Consider the following 8404-nt stretch of genomic DNA (forward strand, 5'->3'; position numbering starts at 1 on the left):
TCCGTAAAAGAGGTTTAGCAGAGTCTCGCTTTCTTTTCCGTAAAACTAAACGTGCAGCATTGTTTTGGACAGTTTGAAGTCTTTTAACTTTCTCCAGTGATATTTCTGATACCAAGGAGTTGCAATTCATATAATCGAGTTTTGATAAAATTAGGCTAGTTACTAGTAAAGTAGTATACATGTACTTAGTATTGGTCAGATGACGTATTTTACTATTTTTTCTTATTTCTAAATACATGCAGCTGATCAGATGACATTGACAAACTGGAATCAAAATAGATGCCAAGATTCTTAACTTTTCTTGAAAATGCAATTTTAGCATCACCAATTGTCATGTGATCGTGATCAACCTCTTTAACAGACTTTACATTGCCTGCCAGAATGACTTCTGTTTTATCATCATTCAACATCAATTTGATTTTGTTCATCCAGTTTTTCACTGAGGCAATACAATTTTCAACACGATGGACAAGTTCATCTAAGTTGGTAAACATTGTTGAACCAAACATTTGGGTATCATCAGCATAGAAATGATACATTAAGTTAAAGATTAATTCATACTTAACTATTTCCTTGACAAGTGGTTGAGTATAAATGGTGAACAAAACTGGACAGGGTGCATTTTACATTTATAACTTTAATATTTACTTTACATTTAAAAAAATTTATTATTGTTTATTAAAGAATGCACCAAATAAATACCCGAACTGTCAAATTATTTATTAACAACTTTAACCACACAAAAGAATGTGGTTCAATTTAACAGTGTTCATTTTAGGCCCAGAAGATGTGGTCTAAAAATTTTTCTCTCTCTCTTTGTCTCTTTCTTTTTCCCCAACCTTTTAAAGCATCATGGTCGACGTCAACTTTGTAAGGAAACCCCCCCACCCCCCTTGTCAACTTGTGTCAACTTTTCACTGAACCCCCTTCCTCCCTCTCAGCTGACGTCATTTTTGAACGGTCCCTAACGGTAGTTATGACTGGTGGCCTTTGTCAAATCGTGGAAAAGCACAGTCTAACATGCTCTAACAACCAGATGTCTAAGATGGGACAATCATCTGTACACTGTACACACCTTGGAGTAACTATATAGTTACTCCAAGGTACAAACGACCAGTTCTCAATTCCCCCTTGCATTTGTATTATTTTCTTGTGGTCTTTTGAACAGGGTCCACTATGCATGCACTTTTCAAATTTTATGAAAGAGAAGTCCCGTCCCTTTAATTATCATTTATAATACAAATAATTTGCATTGAAATAAACCAATCAAAGTCTTCAGATTTCTTAATATTTATATAACATTATTTCAACTGAAGAAACTGGATTCAGTTGTAATTAATAGATCTATCCTGAAAACAAATGGAATTAATTCGTCGACGATAAGATCACTTTGCATCAAACTGGCACAAACTCATGGAGACCTGAACTCTGAGAGATCTCATGAAAACGGTCCATTGGATCCCCAACAAATATGGTGATGTGGAAAAAGTGGAAAGAGGGGGAGGGGGGGGGGGGGGGCGGCAGAGATGCGTAGTGCGCAGGCAAGCAATATAAGCCAACATTATATTATATGTCGGCGCTGCACGGGTAGATCAAAGCTCCATGCGATTCAAATTCAAATCCCAAGGGCAGGAAGTGGAATAAGGTCAAGGCTGAAAATGCACTGAATGAAAATGAAGCAGACGTAAATGAGGAAATAATGTAGGCCTAATTAAAGACTATGCAGCCATGGGTAAGGTGTTCTAGTTTCGTCAGTGTCCCAGTTTTTGTTCTGTGTTCTAATTTCCTCGGTGCTCCAAATTTATTTGCTACACACCACTTTCATATTTTCCCAGCTCTTACACTCTTAGAATAAAACCACACCTGGTGCTCACTCAAATTGTCAATGAATGAATGAAGTTTAATGACATAATTATCTAAAACACTGGCCCATCAAATACTTCGAAACGCCAGACAGAGGAGTCAACTTAAAATTTACTGTGACAGTTGAGGAATTTCCGAAGGGGACTGGTTCCGCTGGAGTAAGGTCATCGCGGCTGGCCGGCATTTTGGTTTGCGAGTTTCAGAGTCAGGATCGTAGACTCCAACCGTTTAGGTGATGGGCTAGAATAACTTTGCCCTTTTTTAACAATAATATAATATAAAGCCCATGAACGCTTTTTACAAAAATTTATTTATAACAAAAACACGCTTTGATTCTATACATTTTGTACTTTTAAATTCTTTTAGTTGCAGTCCATGCCGGCTTTAAACACGGTCATCTGTAGTAAGCATAAGCGTGCTTAATGCCGAAGCGTGCTTGAGTGCGAAGTAGATATAATCCAGAGATTTTCATGTAGAACATTTCCTGTGCTCTTAGGCCTAAGTGTGCGCTGTTATTTTTACCCGCCAAGATTGGCAGTTTTCATTTGTTTGTTTTTTGTGGTCGAATGGGAAATGAAACTTAATTTAGACGGCCAGTCACGATACAGCACACGAGGCCTACACTCTGTCTGTGCGTACCACTGCCCGCTGTACCACTTTCATACCACTGCCTTCATCCCCCCAAAGAAAGCCCCATGGTCTTTGATCCCACCTCGAGCGTGGTACCAAATCAGGATTATCGGATAGTGAGGGGCAATAAAAAAAAAGTGAAATCGCAGCCTGCCTCCTTTTATCGTCTCCCCGACTCTCCTTGCATTTTGTTGTTGTCTGTGATTAGCTTTGCCCTAGGCTAGATCCTATGTCCACGCGCGCGCCTGTGAGGATCTCTCTGCAAAAATTCGGTAAGAGCCGCCTAGCGTGCTTGAGTCCGAAACATACTTTATGCCGGCACGGACTACTTTTTTCTGATGCATTATATCTATGAAATGTTACGTTTATCTTGTCTTCCCGTCCGGCCCTTTCCCCCTAAAAACCCCTAAACTTTTAAATGTTTTCTACCTCCGAGAAGTGGGGACATGTGTGTTGCATTGATTTCATCTTGTATACACATACACACATATATTATAATAATTATATGTATCGTTATTAGCTAAACAACCTTTGTTGTTGATTTTAAAAAAATAATTAAAACCCTATCCGAACGTCGTGTTTTACCATCGTATCCGTACGACGTGGGGAACCCTGTGCCACCACTTTCAAAGAGGAAATTTACTCGTTAATCCTATCCGTATGCTTTGCGAAGCAGTCTGTCAAAATTATTTTTTGAGAAATACTGAACTTCAAAGAAATTTTCGAACTAGAAGTATTCTAAAATGTGAAGTATACAACCTCGGGGGTACAAAATGACCCCAGGGCTTACATTATACACACTCATTACGCATACCCCGTAATACCACCTACCCTGGGTCGGGCATGATGTTACGGTACAGTGGGGCTGTCGGTATACTATAACGCAATGGCACCGACTGCCATATTGACTAGTGGTAAACTGGTAGAAACTAAAGACAAATTGTGGCGACTCATCTAGCTCTGTATTGCGCGAGTGCAATGCGTGTAACAATCAGTTTCATGTAAATCTACAGCTCCAGCTGGACTTTAAATAAGTACTAATTGAATATTCCTGCAGGATCAGAATTTAGGCTATATTATGTGCCAAGCATCTTGTATATAATAATAATATATTTCCCTGCTGTTTTATGCTTTAAAAAACATTCTGAAATTATGCAAACCGAGCCCGAAATGTGAAACTATTCGATTCTGTTAATTTTAACAAAGAATAGTAAAGGAAAATACATGTAATCAGAAATTATGCAAAAATTAATCAAATTTTGCTTAATTATGCGGGGTGCATAAAACCCCGGGGACAGGTATATTTTTAAATCTGATACTAGATCTAAGTCTTGTCAGTCCTCCGGCTGGCACAGGCCTTTCACATTGACTTGAGTTCTCATTTTATAAAAGTCTGTAGGATCCCCGCTAGCGGTTTGGTCATCGGGCTGATATTCAGCGACGCCGGATATTTTGCCGACAGGCTGAGGTAGTGCAGTTCCTTTGAAGTTTCTCAAGATGACTTTAGCAATTCCTTTCCAGTTTTTAAAAACAAAGCCTAATCATGATCAGCGCAAATCAGAATCAAATCGAGATAAATTTAATAAGGACTGTACAACTTAGTCATTTAGCGGATGCCGATGTAAAGATGTAATAACCAGATATAAATTAAATATCTATTGTCTATTTGTAGTGGCCGAATTTTGCTATTCAAAAGACTTTTTAATGGCTGCATCGATCTACATGCAGTTTTCGCCAAAAGATTATTTAAAAATTCTCCAGATCATGACACCCTTTGTTTTTTCAGTTTTGAGACAGTTTTGCTGCAAAAAGCTAAATTTCTTTATTTCGCCGATCGCTTTTGTGTAGGCCGACGCTTCTGTCTCTGTAATTTTAGAAAAGGAGGTTTCCGTTCACTAACAGTGCGCACTGTTTTGAGAGTAGGCCTATAGATCTAAACCTTCTAATTTTTGCATCTCTCAAAATTTATGGCTCCATTCCTGAAGAATGAAAATATTGTAAGCCAATGACTTTCGGCTGATGTTAATGCACTGATCATACCTTCCATCGAAAGGGGGCCCAGCTAGTATATATATATATATATATATATATATCTATCTATATATCTATATATCTATATATCTATATATATGTAACTGGTAAAAAAAACACTAGACAGGCACCTTTCTCATAAGCAAAGCCATAAACCGAAAACTGAAAACCTCAAAAGTTGGCTCACTAATAATTCATTTTTATATCAAACCGCAGGCGTGTTGCAAAATGGCTACAAACTTTTATTATAATTATCATGACCAAATTGGACTTCTGTGACTAAACTTGTACAACTGGCTAATCTTTTCATTGACGCAATAAAAAAAAAAATATATATATTATAGACCTGCTTGATATTGAGCTACTACCTATTATAAAGTTATTTCTGAAACACCGTTTAACTGACTGGCGAATCTCCTGTCTATTCTAATCCTGTATGTCATGTATAAAAGTCGGTATTTATAATATCATTATTATATTATTAGAATAGCCAAAACATCTATTAAAGGCAAACAAATGTATTTGTGCTATAATGTGTCAGTACATGACCGTATGACGTATGGAACAGAAGATATATTGAGTTAGTTGTCGGGTATTAAATTTAACGCCTATCTCCAATAGGCCCTAATATACATCTGTACATTGTAGTTTGTAGAAAAAAACCCCCAAAAAAGCAACAAAAAAACAAAAACAAACAAAAACAAACAAAAACGAAACAAAGCAAAGAAAAACAAAAACAACACTTTGAACAACCAAAACATTTTTAAAAACCCACTCGTTAGGGATTTTAACCGCAGCCTTCAGCATCACAGCCAAGTACGATACCAACTGAACCCGTCCGAACACAGAATAAAGAATGTCCTGTTGTAACCAGACTTCCCGGATGCAGGTGGGGGTGGTTTAGGGGAAGGGAGGTGTTCGTTTTCATCATGATTTAATATCCAGCATCAGTAGATCGAAACACAAACAACCCCACAATCCGAGTTGTTGGTTTTTGTATCACTTGGCGTGATCAAAAGGAAGAACTGCGGTGTGGAAACCAGAGATAGGTTTACGTTCTTGGTGTTTGTTTTGTTTTTGTTTGGTGCCAGCCAACGGTGTGTGTGTGTGTGGGGGGGGGGGGGGGTTTACAAACGGCTTGTTTTCTTTATTCGTACGCTACCTGTACAGAGGTATACGTACACACGACACACAATAGGCGCAGGTAATTTCAAAGTGAAGTGTGAACGTCCTCAGTTGTTGACGATAATTGACGGGAAACGGAAATTTTGGGCAGTTTTTCTTTTGGAATCGTTTCTCTTTAAGCGTATGAGATGAGTATCGAGTAATCGAAATTTTAGTGTCTTTAAGCCAGAAAGATCCCGCACAAGACCCCGCTAGGCCTACTTTATTCCGATTTTCCGTTCGCTAAATATCGAGCCTGTTTGTGCGTTGTTATTTTAAAAACTTTTAAAACATTTTTTAAAAATATCATAGTTATGCATGGAAAAAAATAATAGGAAACAGTCTGGCTACCTGTTTTCTCTGCAAAATAGATTAAGTAAAAATTTATTACGTCTATGTGAACAAAATTAGTTTTAGTCGCACAAAGTAGAATTGTTCGATACTATCATCATCGATACCACTAATAAAATGTGGCTCAAATTTCTGAAGGCCTAACCCTTGAAGAAACCTATACATGTAGTTCTGTCAAAAATTCGTTGCTCATTTTATTGTCAAATTAATATCCCCTCAACTATCCAGCATGGGTCCTCCAATTTTTGCCCAATGTCTTGTATCAATTTGCCTTAACAGATCAACATTTTTGTAAACACCTGCTATCTGTATTCTAGAAAAGTCCTTAATAAATACTGTTTTATAGATCTAAATCCAAGTGGGTGGTTTCTACAGAATTTGAAATGTTTACAACTGAAGCAATATTGCTTTTTAATAGCAAATGTTTGTCTAATCGGGACATTATGCTTATGGAACGCATGTTTTGAGAACCATAATTTAGTGCAAAAAAAATGTTCACTATAAAATTAATTTTTTGTAGGCCTAACAAGTTTAGCCACTAAAAATGTCATTGATGACCTGTAACTTTGGCCGTATGCGTAATCAAAATGTGTGTGGAAACGGGAAGTGCTGAGAACAATCTCATTTTACGTGTGACAGAGATTTCAAGTATTTTATATAGATACATTTATTAAGAAAAGTGTTTTAATCTGGGCCCAATTGTTCTGGAAAAATATGATTTAGTTAAGAAAAAACAGCAGTGCAAAGTATGGATGACATTGATTGACCCATTAAAGAGATATTTGAGGATAAGTTCCGCCTCGAATTTTTGACCGCACTAGAAGTATGAAGCAGGATGACGTAAGCATGTAACCTCCGACCCTTGTTCAACAGCAGTTAGGAAAACAAGACAATTATAATTGTGACATGAAATATGCAGTGATGTCCATGTATTGTCAGCTCCGGACTTTATTGAAATTGTGATGAAGTGTGCGTGTGTGTTGTGTTGTATTTTGTGTGTGTGTGTGTGTGTGTGTGTGTGTGTGTGTGTGTGTATGTGTGTGCGTGTGTGTGTGTGTGTGTGCGTGTGTGTGTGTGTGTGTGTGTGTGTGTGTGTGTGTGTGTGTGTGTGTTTGTGAGTGAGTTTCAGCTGGATCCTCTTCTATTAATTAACACTGTTTTCCTTAAATAAACGGACCTGCATAGCATTGAGCTCAAAGTCAAACATGTCATCGTTGTGTGTGTGTGTGTGTGTGTGTGTGTGTGTGTGTGTGTGTGTGTGTGTGTGTGTGTGTGTGTGTGTGTGTGTGTGTCAATGTTTGTAAATCTACTAAAGAACAGAAATAATACAGGGCGGATTGCAGAGAACAAAACAAACACCAGCTTTGACACGACATGAAAAAAAAAAAGATATTTTAAAATACTGAATTTTACAATCACAGCTGGCTCTTCTGGGTGGCCATAGATTTATATTCATCCTAGATCATGCACTGTCATGGCCGCCGCACTTTTGCTCTTTACTAATTATAAAAACGTTGCTGTGAAACGTATCCACCAAAAAAGAAGCACAATTATACCAAAATGAAAGACAGAAAATACAAGTCTCCCTTTTGTCATTGATTTGACTTAAAAGGTGCATTGCATAATGAACCGGAAATTCGCCAGAGTGTTTGATCTGGGATAATTATTTGTTATGATAGAAGTCTATGATGTGGGTGACAGAGATGACGTGGAGTGTATATTGAATTTTATTGAGCACTAAACCGGGACAAGAATCTGTCATTGCGTAGATTCTTTCGGAAAAACCCAGATTATATTTTTAAACTTAAGTTGGAAATAGAAGTTTGCACCACATGGGGATAAGCCTATTGCACGCCAAACCAGACCCCCTTTCACTTTCACTACTTTCAGTCAGTTTCATCAATGTGCAAAGGCGTGATCATCAACAGCTGTTCAAAAAGTAAGAATTGTAGCCTACATTAGATCTATGTTGACAACACAGATGGCGCGTTTGCTTTTGATAAAACATGTGGATTTGTATGCATGCTTTATTTAGGATTTATAGTTAAATATCTTTTGAAGTAGATCTACCCCTACCTCTCAAAAGTATCAGTTGGTTTGTGGTTGACTATATTCGAGGAGACATCACAGAGCCAACTAAGAAAGCTCAACAAGCCAATCCCATTTTCTGTTTCAGAAAAAAAGGTGCTTTTTCATTATGAGTGATAAATCTAAGTCATGGCTTGGATCTGAGAGGAAATCATTCACAATTCCTATCACCCTGTTTCTCCCTTTCCATTTGTGTCTGACCTGTCTGTCTGTCTGTCTGTCTGTCTGTCTGTCTGTCTGTCTGTCTGTCTGTCTGTCTGTCTGTCTGTCTGTCTTC

Source organism: Aplysia californica, unplaced genomic scaffold (assembly GCF_000002075.1).
Source record: "Aplysia californica isolate F4 #8 unplaced genomic scaffold, AplCal3.0 scaffold01415, whole genome shotgun sequence".
NCBI lineage: Eukaryota > Metazoa > Mollusca > Gastropoda > Aplysiida > Aplysiidae > Aplysia > Aplysia californica.